General features: G+C 35.5%; 1 protein-coding gene across 5 annotated transcripts in view; it reads left to right on the forward strand.

Moving 5' to 3' along the window:
* Positions 1 to 1,889: 1,889 nt before the first annotated feature.
* The window catches only part of EXOC2 (exocyst complex component 2), a 258,548-nt gene continuing 242,138 nt past the window's right edge, over positions 1,890 to 18,299 (forward strand). For all 5 annotated transcript variants that reach the window (XM_007488046.3, XM_016431808.2, XM_007488048.3 and 2 more), the window contains exon 1: positions 1,890 to 1,988. The gene's annotated coding sequence lies outside the window, so the exon portion shown is untranslated. The remainder of the gene's footprint in view (positions 1,989 to 18,299) is intronic.

Consider the following 18,299-nt stretch of genomic DNA (forward strand, 5'->3'; position numbering starts at 1 on the left):
TATTAATTTACTGCTGACCTCTACTTAAATCACACTAGCACAGAGGTATAGGTAGCTTTATAAATAGAGAAGAATTTGAGATTTAGAAGGAGCAAAGGAAATAAGTGAAGAAAATTGTCAGTTCTTGATATTATTTTGCTAAAGTAATTCTCTTTTCTCTTTTGTATTATTGGTTTTCCTTCATCTACATTCATAGGATAAAGTATTAGTTTTCAAAATTATGGCCAGGCAAAACATCTGTAAGTTTTTCTATGGCAGGGTGACCCAGCCTGGGGCAAAAGAAATACCCTGTCACTGAGACCCAAGGAAAACTTCCCAATTTCAGTGAGATTGCACCACTACTAGGTATAGAAGGGGGAATGCATATGTATATGAATCCCTACTCCCTCTGACCTACTTTTGGCAGATCTATGACCCTTATTTCCTGGTGTTTCCTTTCCTTGTATAAATGAGTGGCTCTTAGGGAATTTAGTTATTTTAGTACTGGAGTAAATCTTCTGAATGATCTGATAAGGGAGAGAAAAAAGGTCCATATTAAATCCTATTATGGTTGGTTGTCTCTCCAATCGAGGAAGACAATTGTCTTTGTGCGTTTTTGTGTACAAAGACACCTGTGCTTGTAGATTTAAGTGGAAAAGCCGATGCACAGAGACAGTCCCACTCTCTCGGCATTGGAAGCCTGGGTCCAGTGGCAGGAAAAGTCGTTACACAATCCTATTATAATGAGTTTCAAGAGTCTGTCAAAAGTCCCAGATAATTTGTTTAACTGGATATTGCTCCTATCAGTGGACAGTTTATTGCCTGGGGTCTGGAAATGTTTGTTGAAAGATACTAATTGTAATTTTCATTTTATTTTGTATTTCAATTAACAAGGATTTTTCTTCCTTCCATCCCTTCTCATTAAAAAAAAAAGAAAACTTATATAACAAATATAGACAAATACTAACATTGACTCTCTCATTCTGAGTCTTGAATCCATCACCTTTCTCTCAGAAAATGAGTAGGATAGTTCATCTGGAAACATAATTGGTCATTTCATTGATCAGAGTTCTTAAATCTTTCAATGTTGATATTCTCCCTTCACTGCATCAATTCATACAAGTCTCTCCATCCTTCTCTAAACCCATTCCTTTCATCATTTAAACATGCTAATTGTAATTCTATTTCATTGATTCACAACTATTTGATCTATATAGGTCACTGACATTAATTTAAGTGCTACCTTAATATGCTTCAAAGTTTAGTACTGTAGATTCTCAACTATTATTGTCTTAGTAAGATCAGTTATTAATGAATCAGGCCTCTTAAAATGTTTGAAATAGGTTTGGAAAGTAATTGTGATCTAAAGACCAACTTAAAATCACTGGCTTGAAAGCTGAAAAGGAAATTAGAGATCATCCAGTCCTAAATTAAGTCGCAGAATCTCATTGTTGAAAGGTATGTGGAGGGGAATTTTGGTGGGGAGCTTGCACTCTCAGAAATCACTCTAATGAGCAGACAGGAGACTTTGATAATATGCTGGAGGTTGAGGCTTTATTTGGAGAAAACAGCTGGAGAAGACAAGCAGGGGAAAGGGAGAGAGGTTGGGAACACTGTAATACTGAGTGGTCTTTCAGCAACAATATCCCCAAGTGTACACATGAATTCAGAATTTATAGGAAATTAATACAATGGTGCCTTGAGTTACCCAACACCTGTGTGACATACCTAGAAAAGGATTAGATTTATTTTGGAGAAGCCCCGCCCCACTCCAAGGTCTGGACTAGCCCGCCAGGGAGCATCAGAACCCAGCGCAACCTACCTTCCGAGGATGGAGGATGCGCAGTGGGGAGCCGCTTACAGAAAGGAGGGATCGAAGACAACTCGATCGAGCATTCGATACTCGACTACAAAGCGGATCGATGTTCTCTGGCTTCGTTGTGGGCGGAAGTGAAGAGCATCGCGGAAGCAGCAGAAGTGGTGGCAGCAGCAAAACAGCAACGACAGAGGTACTCGCTGTATTGGGGTTGGGGTCGGGACCTGGGCTGGGACTTGGGCTAGGAGCATCGCAAGGAAGCCGCGGAATGGTGGGAGGTCTCAGCGGGTGGCCGGCCTGGCCCCTGGCCGAGGGAGAGCTGGAGGCCACTAAGGAAAGGAAGGGGCCTGGGCTTGCACTTTCCTGTCTGGCAAGACCGTGAGGAGACGGAGCTGGCTTCTGTGCCCTTTCTGGAAGCGGCGGAAAGATCGCAGGTTATGGACCCAAAGTCCTGGGTTCAAACTTCACCGCCTTTTTTTTACTTCTCTGTGTGATCTCAGACATGTCACTTTGCCTCTAGGGACTTTGGTTTCCTTATCTATAAAATGAAGGGGAAAGACTAGATGACTCTTGGGATCCTTTCTTGATACACACACACACACATACACATACATACATATATTCTCTTCCTCCCATTCTCCCCACTCCCAGAGACTGCTCTATAGATGACCTGCAGCCCGCTGTAGACACTTCCTGCCCGCTCTAGACACTACTTACCTGTTCCGGAGTGGGTGTCCTGGCTCCTCCGGAGCTTCTTTTTGGTTAGCTTGTGGTCACACCTCTCCCCTTGTCAGTTCCTCCTCCTACCCTCACTCATAGTGTGAGGTTGTCATCACTAAGGCAGTTTCCTTGAAGGGCTGTTTTTTTGATTTCTCTAACTAAGCAAGAAAGAGAACCTGAGTAGTGATCGGCCCCTGCCTAGCCATGAACCATTTAAGAAATCAGATCTGGAAAAAGAAAATGAACTTGAATCAACCTTTTGTTGCTTTGATTGACATCTAAAAAAAAAAAAAGCAAATCTTTTCGTGTTTCTTAGTTTTAACCCTTCAGAGACACAAGATTCTTAACCTGTTCTAACTAGATTCCTGCGATGTTCTCTGTGATATACACTTTCAGGATCCCTAGAAAATTTATTATTGAAAATTTATTCTTTAAGTGTTGAACAAGTAATTTACATAATTTTGCATAAATAAGGCAGATATTTTTTGGAAATTTTACATTATGTGGAAAATTTTTTAGTATATGAGTAAACTTGAAAAGAAATTTAATTTTTCTCAAATATGTTGGTGGGCACCTTAACACTCTATATATTTCACTATACTGAAAGTTCCTTACACTGAGAGTTGTAGGCCTTAAGATTAACCTATGCAAAGATGCATAAAAGATGCATATTGGGTTAGTTAGTTTACACAGAATTTTTGTCCTTCTAATGAGATAGATAGTGTAATTATTGTTAATCACATTTATATAGATGAGGATATTTTTCTAATCATATAGCAAGTAAGTGGTGGATCTGATAGAAGCTTGGGTTCTCTTGTTTAGTGTTTTTCCTACTGCATCAGAAATTTAGGGGTAGACACAAATCTTTTCAGATGGGCTAAACCAAGTTGAAGGTCACTGACAAGCCTCCTTCAATTGGAATGGGCAGTTGAGAACAATTTGTTTCAATGGCCATGAAGGTTACTGAAGCAAATTCTGTGAAGTACTTAAAGCTTGGTCAAGACATCAAAGATACCAAGTTTATCCAGTGTCTCTGGTCCATCACCAGTGAACCTGACTTTTGCCTCACTACTGGACTTGGATGACTGGAAAAGAGAGTGAGCCTGATAATTTTTTGCAACTCTAGGGTCTTACTTAAATCCAGTTCACCAGTGAGTTAAGATATCATTCTGGGATGTCATTAGCCCTCTTCCAAAGAACAAACAACAGAACTGATTTGTGATAAGTGAATTGTTATGGCAAAACAACTTAGAACTAGACACTTTTTAAATTCTTAGGAATAAGTAATAGGTGAGTCTGAAACTCTGTACCTACCTCCTTGGGTATAATGGTTGTAAATTTGAATAAATAGAATTTTAATCATATAACCAAAAGGAAGCAGAGGAGGTTCAGCCCTCTCAAGATAACTCTTAAACATTTCTGAAATTGAATTTTAATATTAAGGATTTTATTTCTTAAGTGAAATACATTTAGAACTATTTTCCTAGAAGTTGATTTCCTAACACTTTGCAAATTTCTTTTGAGAACATGAAACAGGTTTAGTATGCGGGAGGCAATAGGGAGTATAATTGATATTCAGGAAATTATGTTGAATAGGCATATAGTTGGGAAGTGAAGCTAACCACTGAAGTAGGTTTCAGTATAAGTAGGTTAAAATTACATTGTTTCATTCAGTTGAAGAATGCTGCCCTTGAAGGAAATGTTCCTTTTACTTAAGAATCATAGAGTATGGGGGCAGCTGGGTGGCTCAGTGGATTGAGAGCCAGGCCTAGAGATGGGAGGTCCTAGATTCAAATATGACCTCAGACACTTCCCAGCTGTGTGACCCTGGTCAAGTCACTTAACCCCCATTGCATAGTCCTTACCACTCTTCTGCCTTGGAGCCAATACACAGTATTGGCTCCAAGAGAGAAGGTAAGGATTAAAAAAAAAAATCATAAAGAGTAGGTTAAGAAAACAAAATCTAGCCAAAGTATCCAGAATAGATTTTCTTAATGCAAACATCATTAGTTTATATACTGTGATTAAGGGGAAGGCTTGAGAGAGGAAAGGGCAGGATATAAAAAGATGGAATGAATGTTGTACTGCTATTCATTAACACTAGAGTAATTGTTGGGAATATTCAACTACCCAACACTGAATCTTTTTTCACCTCCCTTTCTCCTTCCCTTATTCTTTTATTCCTTGCCCTTTTCCCCTCATCTATTCTTCTTCTATTCCTTTTCCTTCACCTTCCTATGAGTCTATTGAAAATATGATTTAATTCAGGCTATATAATACTTCACATTTTTATAGGAGGCTTTTCCTGATTCTTGCAGTTGTTAGTTCCTTCCCCTAGATTACCTCCTTTCTACTGTGTATAAATCTTGTATTTGTTGAGATATTTGTATATTGTCTCCCCCCCTATTAAAATGGCCCTGGTCTAGGCCTTTCTATCCCCATAGCTTACCTTAGTGCAAAGAATATAGTGTGTGCTTAATAATAACTTAAAAAAACCTCTTATATTCCATTTTAGAATCAATACTGGATATTGTTTTCAAGGCAGAAGAGTGGTAAGGGCTAGGCAGTGGGAGGTTAAGTGACTTACCCAGGCTCAAACAGCTAGGAAGTATCAGAGGCCAAATTTGAACCCAGGATCTCCTGTCTCTAGGCCTGGCTTTCTCTCCACTGAGCCACCTAGCTGTCCCTTTAATAATTGCTTTTTGATTGATGTTATAGCACTTTAAAATTTATAGAGTACTTTTCTCACAGGTGAAAGAACTATTTTTTTGTATGGTTGGGGATGAGAAGGAGTGACAATGGTAGTGGATACAAAATAACTGAAAGAAGATTCCTGCTTTTAGTTAGGTAATAATCAATCATTCTTCAATGGCCACCTCTTGTGAATTCAATGAATTTAAAAAATTAGAAATCTTTATGACCTAGACTTTATATATATATGCATATAAATATATATATATATACACACATATATATATATATATTAAAGAATGGATAGTATTTGGATAGTTGGGAAGGCAAAAAACGAGGATTCTTTGATGGGGCAAATAACTTGAGCAAAGGCCTGGAAAGAGGAATAAACAACTGTTTGGGAGAAAGATTAGTTATGTACAATAGGGACAGATAATAGTAAAAGTCTGTCTGATGTGTTGCAACTTGATTTGATAAATTGTGAAGCATTCTTATAGGTTCAAATTACTGTGAATATGTTAGGCCAGTGATGGGGAACCTTTTAGAGATGGAGTGCTGAGCCCCACCCCCATCCCCCAAAGGCCACATTCTGTATTCCTCCCCACCACTACATGCTGGGTGTACCCTTCCCCTGCCTTACTTCACACAGAGGAGGGAGAAAGCACTCCTGTTGGGTGAATTCAGGAATGTCCTCAGTTGGTATAGAGGGGGGAGGGGAGTGACCAGAGTGCCCTACTCCCTCCAGCTCTGCCACCTCTGAGCTCTCTACCTTACCCACTCTGCACTCCCATCCCATCGGGATGCTGGGCAAAGGGTAATGTGAAAAAATGTCTTCAGGCAGGATGGGGATGGGGAGGTGAGCAGCTCTGACTGAGTTCCTCTGCCTGTCTAGTAATGAACTAGGGGGTGGAGGGGCTGTAGAGGGAGGATGGCTGAGTGCCCTCATAGAGTGCTCTGTGTGCCATCAGTTTGCCATCATTGTTTTAGGCCTTTCAGTAAAATACCCATAGGCATTGTTTACTTCTCAAGATTAAAAGAGGTTACAGATTCCTCTGGTCTATAGTTTGGATTGTCTGTAAATGTGTTTTGGTTTTGAGTTTAGTGATTTCACTGTCTTTTGTTGCATTGTGTTTCTTTATACTGATAGATTGTTGAATTTCATAATAACATTTACAGTGTGGTAAATTAGATAACTTTCTCTGAGTTCTGTTTTTCTTGAAAACCAAGGATTTTGAATTACTTTTCCTGGTTTTAAATATTGACACCTAATGATAGCTCTGTGACTCAGGTAAGTTTTATTACAGTAGTATTTTACTGATCCAGATCACAACCAAGAACCAAGAAGTGGGGTGAGGGGTATTAGGGAAGGCCTCTAAGCCTCAAAATGCATGCTAGATTCTCCTGTAAAACTCCTTTTACTAAAATGTATTCCTAATGGAGTTACTGCTAATCTTTATTACTTCTTAATTCTTACTTTACATGAAATTTTCATATACTTGGTTATCTGGTTTCCAAGCTACTGTAGATTAAATTTGATAAATTAGAATTGAGGAGTTAAATAGCATAAGTAGATCATGAATTATAGTAAAAAGTGACCACTTAAAGAAGACAGAAATTGAAAACAAACACAAAATCTTACTGGGACCATTTAGTATATGGACAACACTTTCTACTTTCAGATGCCTCATTAGCTCCTGAAGAAATCTCTATTTTGCAGCATGGTATAATGATTGATTTTTGTAAAGATAATCTTTAGCAGAGAAGAAGTTTAATATACTTTGCTTAAGGAGAAAGAAAAATGAATTTTATTTTTAAAATATTATTGATGCCTTTTTAAAAAGTCAGTAATTTGCTGTTAGATACCATTTCCCCATTAATATAACTCTCCCTTGTAGCAAAAATAATTAAGCAAAAAATTGAATTTGCCCTTTCTGTAGGTCTCTACCTTTCTCTTGAGAAAAGGGAAACAATTCACTATCCATTCCCCAGATAAAAGATAGGTCATAACAGTTCATTTGAATTTGACTGCTTTTTGGTGTTGTTTTTATTTATTTTATTTAGTCATAGTTTATATCTTCCTGGCTTAGTAGTGGTTCATTAAAAGTTCTCAAGTTTTTCTAAATATCATAGTTTCTTCCATTGCATTCATTTGCAATTCAGCAATTTCTTCATTGGATAAGTACCTATTTTGTTAATTTTTTTTTGTTGTTGTTACTACAAAAATGTAGCTAGTATTATTTTGGTGTCTGACAGGCATTTCTTCTTCATCTTTGGTTTCCTTGGGGATATGCCCTTTAGAGATATTGCTAGACCAGTGAGTAAGTATATCATTTATTTTAGAAATATTTTTATTCCATATAATTAAAAGAAGACATTTTGCCTTATATAGGGGAAAACTTGCAGAAAGAATAGGCTGTATTCTGCTTTACTACCTACATACTCTTTAACCCCTGTAAATTCTGGTTTCTGTCCTCATATTCTACTGCAAAGGTATCAAATTCTCAGGTAGCCCCAAAGCAGATCAAAACATGATTGAAACATGGTTAACAAAACAAATAAAAATAAAGTATAACATAGATGATATTAATTTGTAGGATTCTAAGACCATATGTGCCTAGCAGGCTTTGGTTTCTTTTAAATATGATACCACTGAAACTTTGTTCCCCTCTTCTCCTATCTCTTGTTCTTTCCATCCTCCCCCTCATTATTGCTTTCCTTATAGTTAAATTCAGTGACTTTTTTTTCCACCTTCATTTTTTTTGATTCCTCAGCAACATTTGACCACCCTCCCCTATTTCTTCTCTTGGTTTTTTTTTTATATTGTATCCTCATTCTTTTTGTTTCTTTTTGAGTCTTCTTTCTCCAGTCTCCTGATTATACATTCCAAGTCTGTCCTAAAACTCACTCTTCCTTGGTGATCATATCTATTCTTGTGGATGCTATTATCACCTCTGTGTATATTGCTCCTACATTTTATCTCTAGTCTTGATTTCTCCTATGCTCCAGTTTTGCCTTAATTCATATCCTGTGAAGTAGACAGAGATATTTTACAATCATCTCAACCTAAACATGTCCAAAATGAATATTTTTCTTCTTCAAAATCTTCCCTTCCTTGTAATTGATGGTACCATTGTTCTTGTCATTCAGACTTAAAATCTGAGACAACTACATTGCTTGAGATGCTAAAACTTGGAGATAAGTTTCTTAATGTATAAATCAACGATCGTCTTTCACTTGCCTGTCACTAACATTATCTTTTAGATTTTCACCTGAAAACCACAGAATAGGTTATCAATTTCAGAACTACAAGAGACCATAGTAATAATTTAATCTAAAATATAACCAAACAAGAATCCCCTACATAATATTCTCGGCACATGGCCATTTAACTTCCTTGTAAAAATATCCAAAACATATTATCTTCAGAAGCAGTTTCTTTGGGGGCAGCTGGGTGGCTCAGTGGATTGAGAGCCAGGCCTAGAGATGGGAAGTCCTAGGTTCAAATCTGGCCTCAGACACTTCCTAGCTGTGTGACCCTGGGTAAGTCACTTGACCCCTATTGTCTAGCCCTTACCACTCTTTTGCCTTGGAGCCAATACACAGTATTGATTCGAAGTCAGAAGGTAAGGGTTTAAAAAAAAAAAAAAAGAAACAGTTTCTTCCATTTTGGGATAGCAATAATTGTTAAGGAGTTTTAATGTACATTTTTTATTAGATATATGAAGCCATGGATTTAATTGCCTGCTTTCTTTTTGTGTATAATTTCATATGAATTGATGGTCTTCTCTTCTGCCATTTTTCCTGCATTGTTACTACTATAGCAATAATTGCGTCTTCTAGGATTATTTTAAAGTATTTTGAGATCTCAGTGACTTCTGTTTCTTATGTTGGCCACCTCTTTCATAGCAGAGAAAATTTTGCCCATTCTTGGGGTTCTCCTCCTAAACTAGAAACTTACTGAATTCTTTTATGAACCTACTCTCTGCAATGCCAGAAGAACAAAAATATCACATTTTTTCCAATACTGAATATGTAATGTTTTCTAGGCTAAAAATGCCAAAGATTCGGATTTTTAGTTTCACAAAATTATTTAGTTATTTTCATTTAATCCTTACTTTAAATTCTGTACTTCTAATTTACTTAAAATGAGGGAACACCTATTACTTATTTTTTCTTTTTTCTTTAATTTTGTATCCCCCATCAATTGTTCAGATCCTATAAATTTTACCTGCCTATCTTAATTTCTTCTATTAGTCCCCTCCTTTTCACCTCCACTGTCTTCTTTCCCAGTTCAGGACCTCATTTTTTCTCACCTAAGCAAGAAATAGTTTCCCTAACAACAGCCATATCCATATATAGTCCATCATTTACAATATTGCTTAGAATCTAGGCTCTAGATCTTTGATGCACAGGCACTGATCCACTCAGAAATCTTTAATGACTGCCTCTTCCCACTCTTCCTCCTGTAATCCCCAAATATGTAGTCCATTTTCTAGTGAGACCATATTATTTGCTATTCCCTAAACTTTACCTATTTTCTACTTCAAATTTCTGCCTGCTACAGCATTCTGAGGGTACTTAATAAATGCTTATGAGATTGTTTTGGGAGTTACTAGAGCACAGGAATGAGATGCTTCTCTCATCTCTAATACCCCCCCCCCACCTACCCAAGCCACTGTTTAGGCCAGTCAAACAAGCATTTATTAATCATCTTCTTTGTGTAAGATACTATGCAGAATGCTTGGAATTCAAAGCCAGAATGTACCTTGGGAATCTGTCTTCCATATCTAACTAATGATACCCTTCTTTCTCTTGTTCCAGGTACAAAAATTCCTACTTATTCCTAGAAACCTAGTGTTTCTCGTTCTATATCATTGTGCTTCTGGTCCTATTTTTGTGATTATTCTTCTGTTCCCTCCTAACTTTCTACACCTATACTTTTTTTGCATGTCTTTTTCCTATTAAGGACTACTGAATTAAAGAGAAAAATCTATTGAGGATTTATAACAAAAAATTTTTTTAAATTTTTCAGTTGATTTTCTTCTGAGAGATGTGAAGTGGTCAACTTAGTTACTTTTGAAAATATAATCATTAGAAACCATAAGAGGAAAAGAACAACAGAATGGAAGAGAGCAAAAGAGGAAGGAAAGCCTGGTAAATAAGATAAGCAAAATAAGAAAAGACAAAGGAAGGTAGAGAGAGGACCAGAGATAAGAAGCAGAATTTGTTATCCACAGAGACCAAAATGTCTTGTCTTCTTGTTCCATCCCACCACTCTCACTTCTCAAATTAACCTTGTTCTTTTTCTTATAGCTAACTTTCTTTCTCTCTTATAGCTAACTTTTCCTAGCAAGTCATGTGACTTTATTAAGTCATTTAACTTTATTAGTCTCATTTTATTTATCTGTAAAATGAAGGGTTTCCTTAGAATGATCTCTAGTATTCCTTCTAATTTGTGCTGAATTATCTGATTTTAATGCTTAAGTGTAGAAGGTCAAGAATCCTTACCAAGTCCTTCAGCTGTTAACTTGTACTTTTGCTTGACTACTTTGGCCCTATATATTTTGTTCTAGAAATCTTTAGTCCCACCCTCATTATCTATTATGTTAGTAATATTACTTTTCAGGAATAATTTCTAAGATCTGATGTCCTGTCATCTCATGTTGAGATTAATATTCCCCAACCTTCCTTAGAATAAGATGCTATTGGCTAATGTAGGGGAAATTCCTTGGTACCCTGAACTTGATTAAATTGAAGCCTGTTTGAATATGATTTTATGTGAAATGGCCCTTTTCACAAACCAGATTTCTTTGACCCATCCTTAGGAGCTCAATTTGTTTATAGGAGGCCCTAAGTGTGCAGAGATGTTTTGCGAAGTACCTCAGGACATTTACTTTAGCCCATAGTGATTCTGGAGAAGTTGAGTTGATTCTGAGTAGACTAGGTCAGTTCTCTTTCTTTACTCTGAAAAGTAGGTTATATGATGGATTGTACCTTATAGTCTGTTTCTGTCAAAATTCACCCCCTAGAAACTTCCTGGGATGCTCTAGTACAGGGATTATCCTGAATAGGCTGATATTCTTCACTTGGCATATTTTTAGGGAGATTTAGGGTGTGATGAGAAAAAGATTTGCTGACCTGCCAAACACTGTTCTGGCATGGAAATATAAGTGATCTATGGAAACTCTAGACTGTTTGGGGGTATTATTGTCATTCAGTTATGTCCAATACTTTAAGACTCCATTAGAGATTTTCTTGGCAAAGATCCTGGAATAGTTTGCCATTTCCTTCTCCAGCTCATTTTATAGATTAGAAGTAAGGAAATTGAGGCAAATAGGGTTTAATGACTTTCCCAGGGTCACACAGCTAGTAAGTGTCAGAGGTCAGAATCTAACCAATGAAGATGAATTTTCTTGCCTCGAGGCCCAGCACTCTAACCCCATGCCACCTAGCACCCCTGGGATGGTGTGGAGCTCAGTAAAAAGAAGTTTAGATTTGAGAGAGTGGACTTTGTCTTTATAGCTGAGCTATTGATAACTTGAAGACAATATTTAAAGAATGCCCTTATTCACTTTTATTGGTTTTCTTCTAAGCTCTTTTCTCTTAATAAATTTCCTCAGTCATAGCACCTTTTTCCTTCCCATAGAGTCCTTTGGTCCAAGAATTACCCTGGACAGGATGAAATTAGTCTAGAGAATGTTGTATGGTGGTAAAAAAAGGTGTCTTACGATTTTAACCCTATTTTTTAGTGCTGATTTTTTTATTGATAACTTTTTTTCATATTTTAAAGTGTTTTTAAAAACAAATAGTTGTAAATGGTATTTGTAGATGAAGTTTGGATCAAAAAATTACCTTTTATTGTATAACCAATAAACACTTTGGAAAACTTAGGTTGTGACACAGATTTAAAAATTCAACATTTTAATTTGTTGCTTAAGTGAACTTCATTTTAAAATTAATTATAGTTTGCTTTGAATATTGAAAAGATCCTGTGGTTATAAGTTAAGAAAAATTGGCCAATAATGGTAATGATTGTTAATTTTATAATATTATACCTGTTTTAACTATAGCCATTCATTATTTCTCTTAATAAAATTCTTTACAATAGTCAAACTTTCTTTTGACATATGATAGATAGAAGGTTAATTGATGTTAAATAGATGCTTTGCTAATCCTTCATCAGCTACTAAATTGGTATAAGGGGAGTACAAGTCATTACTACCAAAGGCCATGACCGGTATGTTTTCTCAGTGTGGTTTATGGATGTTCCCTCTTTCATTTTCTCTAAACCACACAGTATCCTAGCCAGCTGTAGATAGGATGAGGTGCACACATACTCCCACACCCCTTACCCCTTTAGTGCCTCCACAGAGTGACAGCTTCTAGATGTTGCGTGCAAGAGAGTTCAGCTGGTCCTGTGTGGTCTGAGTGTGTGGTCTCTGACTTAGCCGAGAGGCTGCTAACAGGGTGGATGAGAGAGCAACACTGTTTACTTTAATTTATTTCGGATGCCGGAACTCTGCCCAAAGTTTCTCCTGAGCTTGATTCCACAGTTAGCTTCAATCCCTCACAGCTGCAGTATATAGTCTGAAATATGTGCTCTGCTCCTCTATCAATGCTTTTCTCAGCATTTGCTTCAAGTCTAGCCAGTTAATACTTTATGACTCAGAAATGTTAATGGTACTGCTGAGTGCTACACTTTTTTTGCTTTTATCATGTTATATATATGGCCTTGATGAAGTATTTTTTGACGTATGAATAAAAAATAAATAAAACAAGCATTTTATTGACAGGCTTCAGTTCCTTTTTGATCAGAAAAAAAAAAAACAAGTAAAAACTTGGATGAAATAATCCATTTAATCCATTCAGGCAATCAAAAGGCATATATTAAATTCATACTATGTGCCTGGCTATTGTGCTAATAATAAGCACAGGGGATATAAAGAAAGACCAAAACATCTCTTACCCGAGAAGTTAATCTAGGTGTTATGTGGGATATATTTTAGAAACTTTAATAAAGCTATTTTAAAATTGACAATTGTTTTCCTGACCTTTGTTCTCTCAGATAACTACATTGATTTTGGTATACTTATTTATGGTAAAAGTATTTTATTTGTCATTGTTGATACTGGTTTGATTTAACATGCCAATATGATAAGCTAAGATAAATGAAATTTTATTTTCATGTAGCAGTATGGACACTCAGATATTATATTTTTTAAATTCTTCATTATAAGTAGCTTACTAATGTTTTCTTGATTTTTCTTCCTTTAAAATATAACATTACTGTTGAAATTGATCAAATCTTTTATCATTTAAATAAACATCTATGTATTCTTAATATCATTTGGAATTTTAGCTTAATTCACTTCTTTTCTGGTAGATATACAAGAGTGGAATTGATACATTATTTAAGCCTAGAAATTCTAAGCTACTAAGAATCTATCTCCAAAGGAGTTAATAAATGTAGACTACTTTTCTTATTCTCTTCCTTGGTTACTCTTAAAATTTGATTTGTATATTTTATGTTGTCTTCAAATAATTTTAATGGTGGTTTTCATTTAGCTTTGAAACTAATAATTTCAGGAATTATTACTGTCAAGTGCTAGTGTCTCTAATTCTACAAGGCTTTGTAATTGAAATTTGGTAATGGCTGTGTTGCAGTGATGTCTAAAAGATTTTTGAAACTTATTTTTGACTATAGTGTTATTCTTATCTTTGTTTTGAATCAGAAAAGTGGGGGGGGGGACAAAATGTTTCTTTGTTCAAATTTAAAATGTTTTTTTTTAAATTATTACTTATTTGAATTATTGTATTAACTTTTCCTTTTAAATTACTTTTTTTCCCCTTTTATCTGGCTTGTGTCATTGAACTTTTCTCTTGAAAGTAGATAAACATTTTATTGTGTTTTAAGATATATTTTGTGCTTATATGTTTCTTAGTCTATTTTTGTGAAATGTTTGATCTCATGAGGACAGTTTCTTATGATTTCATTTTCCAGAGGTTTGGGTAGTTGACACTATTCTTGACACAAATTATTCGTTGGAGGTGAACAGTAAAAACCAACAAAATAACAACCAAAAAGGCAGAGCCAAATCTGATGTTTTTTTATGCTGGTATCTAGACATCAACAACATTGTTGGATATATTTGTTGTATTAGTATTTATTTATGACTTTTCTTTTTAAATGTGGCAAAATCCTCCTCTTATGCCTCATTATAATATGGAGGTGGCCATAAGTTATTTCTTAAAATTATAATATATTTTTTATTTTTTTCCCAGATTATAATTTTAAAATATTCATTTTCTGATATTTTGTAATCCATACTCTCTCTCTCTATCCCTTTCTGTTTCCTTCTCCCCAAGAAAGCAGGTAATATGATATAGGTTATATGTATATTATCATATCATAATACATATTTTCATGTTTCTCATGTTTTGAAAGAAAATGTACATTGCTTATATTAGATGAAATTCATGGAGAAAATCAAGTAAAGAATGGTATGTTTACATTTAAATTTGGGCTCTATCTATTCCTTCAAGGTAATGGATATCTTTTTTTTTTTTTGTCATGAGTCTCTTGAAGTTGCCCTGGATCCTTGCTTTGTTAATAATAGTTGATAATCATACATTATTGTTAATGTGTACACTGTTCTCCTGGTTCAACTCAGTTCACATTGTATCATATAATTCTTTCCAGTTATACTTTTAATTTTTTTTTACCAATTACATGTTATAATAAATTTCCACACAAATTTTCCTAAGTTATATCATCAAACTTAGTTCCCTTTCTCCCTTTCCTTCCTCCTCACAGAGCTAGCAGGTGATTCAATCTGGGTTATATATCTATTATCATGCAAAAATATTTCTATATTGTTCATTTTTATAAGTGAATAATCTTATAAAACCAATGCCCTAAAAACACAAACCCAAATAAACAATTGAAAAATCATACATTTTCATCTTCATTCTGACTCCACTAGTTTCTTTCTCTAGAAGTGGATAGCATTCTTTGTCATAAGTCCTGCAGAATTGTCCTGGATTGTTGGATTGCTGCTAATAGCTAAGTCTATCACAGTTGATCGTTCCACAATATTGCTGTTACTTTGTACAATATTACTGGTTCTGCTTAGTTTACTCTGCATCAGTTCATGTAGGTGTTTCCAGCTTTTTCTGAAATCATTCTTTACAATACAATTGTATTGCATCACCATCATGTACAGTAATTTGCTCAGCCATTCCCCAACAGATAGAGCTCCCCTTAATTTCCAACTCTGTCACCACAAAAAAGAGCAGCTGTAAATATTTTTGTACAATAAGTCCTTTCCCACCCTTTTCCCCCTTTTTTTCCTTTAATTTTTTTGGTTACAATATTCACTTTATTTCCCTCCATCCCCTCCACCCACCTTTCCCACAGCTGATGCACAATTTCATTGGGTATTACTTGTGTCCTTGATTAGAGCCTATTTCCATGTTGTTGTTTGCACTAGGATGTTCATTTAGAGACTACATCCGAAACCATATCTCTTCGACCCATGCATTCAAGCAATTGTTTTTCTTCGGGGTTTTTACTCCCACAGTGTTTCCTCTGACTGTGGATAGTGGTTTTTCTTGTAGATTCCTCCAAATTGTTCAGGATCAATGCATTGCAACTAATGGAGAAGTCCATTACATTCGATTGTACCACAGTGTATCAGTCTCTGTGTACAATGTTCTGGTTCTGCTCCTTTCACTTGGCGTCATTTCCTGGAGGTTATTCCAGTTACAATGGAATTCCTCCACTTTAGTATTCCTTTGCGCACAATAGTATTCCATCACCAACAGATACTACAGTTTGTTCAGCCATTCTACAATTGAAGGGCATCCCCACATTTTACAATTTTTTGCCACCACAAAGAGTGCAGCTATGAATATTTTTGTACATGTCTTTTTCCTTATTATCTCTTTGGGGTACAAACCCAGCAGTGCTATGGCTGGATCAAAGGGTCTTTTAGTGCCCTTTGGGTAAGGTTCCAAATTGCCCTCCAGAATGGTTGGATCAATTCACAACTCCACCAGCAATGCATTAATGTCCCAACTTTGCCACACCCCCTCCAGCATTCATTACTTTCCTTTGCTGTCATGTTAGCCAATCTGCTAGGTATGAGGTGATACCTCAGAGTTGTTTTGATTTGCATTTCTATGATTATACAAGATTTAGAGCACTTTTTCATGTACTTATTAATAGTTTTGATTTCCTTAACTGAAAATTGCCTATTCATGTCCCTTGTCCATTTATCAGTTGGAGATTGGCTTGATTTTTTTGTACAATTGGTTTAGTTCTTTATATATTTGAGTAATTAGACCTTTGTCAGAGATTTTTGTAATGAAGATTGTTTCCCAATTTGTTGCTTCCCTTCTAATTTTGGATGCATTAGTTTTGTTTGTACAAAAACTTTTTAATTTGATGTAATCAAAATTATTGATTTTACATTTTGTGATTTTTTTTCCAGCTCTTGCTTGGTTTTAAAGTCTTTCTTTTCCCAAAGATCTGACAAGTATTCTAATCTGTGTTCACCTAAAAAGCTTATACTTTCCTTCTTTATATTCAGCTCATTCACCCATTTGAATTTATCTTGGTGTGTAGGGTGTGAGATATTGATCCAAACCTAATCTTTCCCATACTGTCTTCCAATTTTCCCAGCAGTTTTTATCAAATAATGGGTTTTGGTCTCCAAAACTGGGATCTTTGGGCTTATCATAGACTGTCTTGCTGGGGTTATTTACCCCTAGTCTATTCCACTAATCCTCCTTTCTGTCTCTTAGCCAGTACCAAATTGTTTTGATGACTACTGCTTTATAGTATACTTTGAGATCTGGGACTGCAAGTCCTCTTTCCTTTGCATTTTTTTTTTCATTTTACCCTGGATATCCTTGATCTTTTGTCTTTCCAAATGAACTTTAAGGTTTTTTCTAATTCAGTAAAAAAGTTTTTTGATAGTTTAATGGGTATGGCACTAAATAAGTAAATTAATTTGGGCAGGATTGTCATTTTATTTTGTTAGCTTGTCCTACCCATGAGTAATGAATGTTTCTCCAACTGTTTAGATCTAGTTTTAGTTGTGTGGAGAGTGTTTTGTAGTTGTGTTCATATAGTTCCTATGTTTGTCTTGGCAGATAGATTCCCAAGTATTTTATATTGTCTAGGGCAGCAGTTCTCAATCTCTCAATTTGTAGCAATGAGAATACATAATGCATATCAGGTATTTACATTCTGAACTGCCAATTTTAATACCTTCAATTTCTTTTTCTTCTCTAATTGCTACTGCTAGTGTTTCTAGTACAATGTTAAATAATAGATGTGATAATGGGCATCCTTGTTTCACTCCTGATATTATTGGGAATGCATCTAGTTTATCCTCAGTGCAGATGATTTTTGCTGATGGTTTTAGATATATAGTGTTTATTATTTTTAGGAAAGGCCCTTCTATTCCTCTACTTTCTAGTGTTTTCAATAGGAATGGGTGTTGTATTTTGTCAAAGGTTTTTTTTTGCATCTATTGAGATAATCATGTGATTTTTCTCGGTTTGCTTGTTAATATGGTCAATTATGTGGATGGTTTTCCTTATATTGAACCATCCTTGCTTTCCTGGTATGAATCCTACCTGATCATAGTGAATAACCCTTATGATGACTTGCTGGAGTCTTTTTGCTAGAATCCTATTTAAGATTTTTGCATCTATATTCATTAGGGAGATTGGTCTATAGTTTTCTTTCTCTGTTTTTGATCTGCTTGGCTTTGGGATCAGTACCATATTTGTGTCATAAAATGAATTGGTAGAACTCCTTTGCTTATACTGTCAAATAGTTTGCATAATATTGGGGTTAGATGTTCTTTGAATGTTTGATAGAATTCATTTGTGAATCCATCTGGACCTGAGGATTTTTTCTTAGGGAGTTATTTGATGGCTTGTTCAATTTCTTTTTCTGATATGGGGTTGTTTAGGTAATCTATTTCTTCCTCCGTTAGTCTAGGCAATTTATATTTTTGTAAGTAATCATCCATATCACCCAGATTGCCATATTTGTTGCCATACAGTTGGCCATAATAGT

The sequence above is a fragment of the Monodelphis domestica genome, chromosome 3 (genome assembly GCF_027887165.1).
Source record: "Monodelphis domestica isolate mMonDom1 chromosome 3, mMonDom1.pri, whole genome shotgun sequence".
NCBI lineage: Eukaryota > Metazoa > Chordata > Mammalia > Didelphimorphia > Didelphidae > Monodelphis > Monodelphis domestica.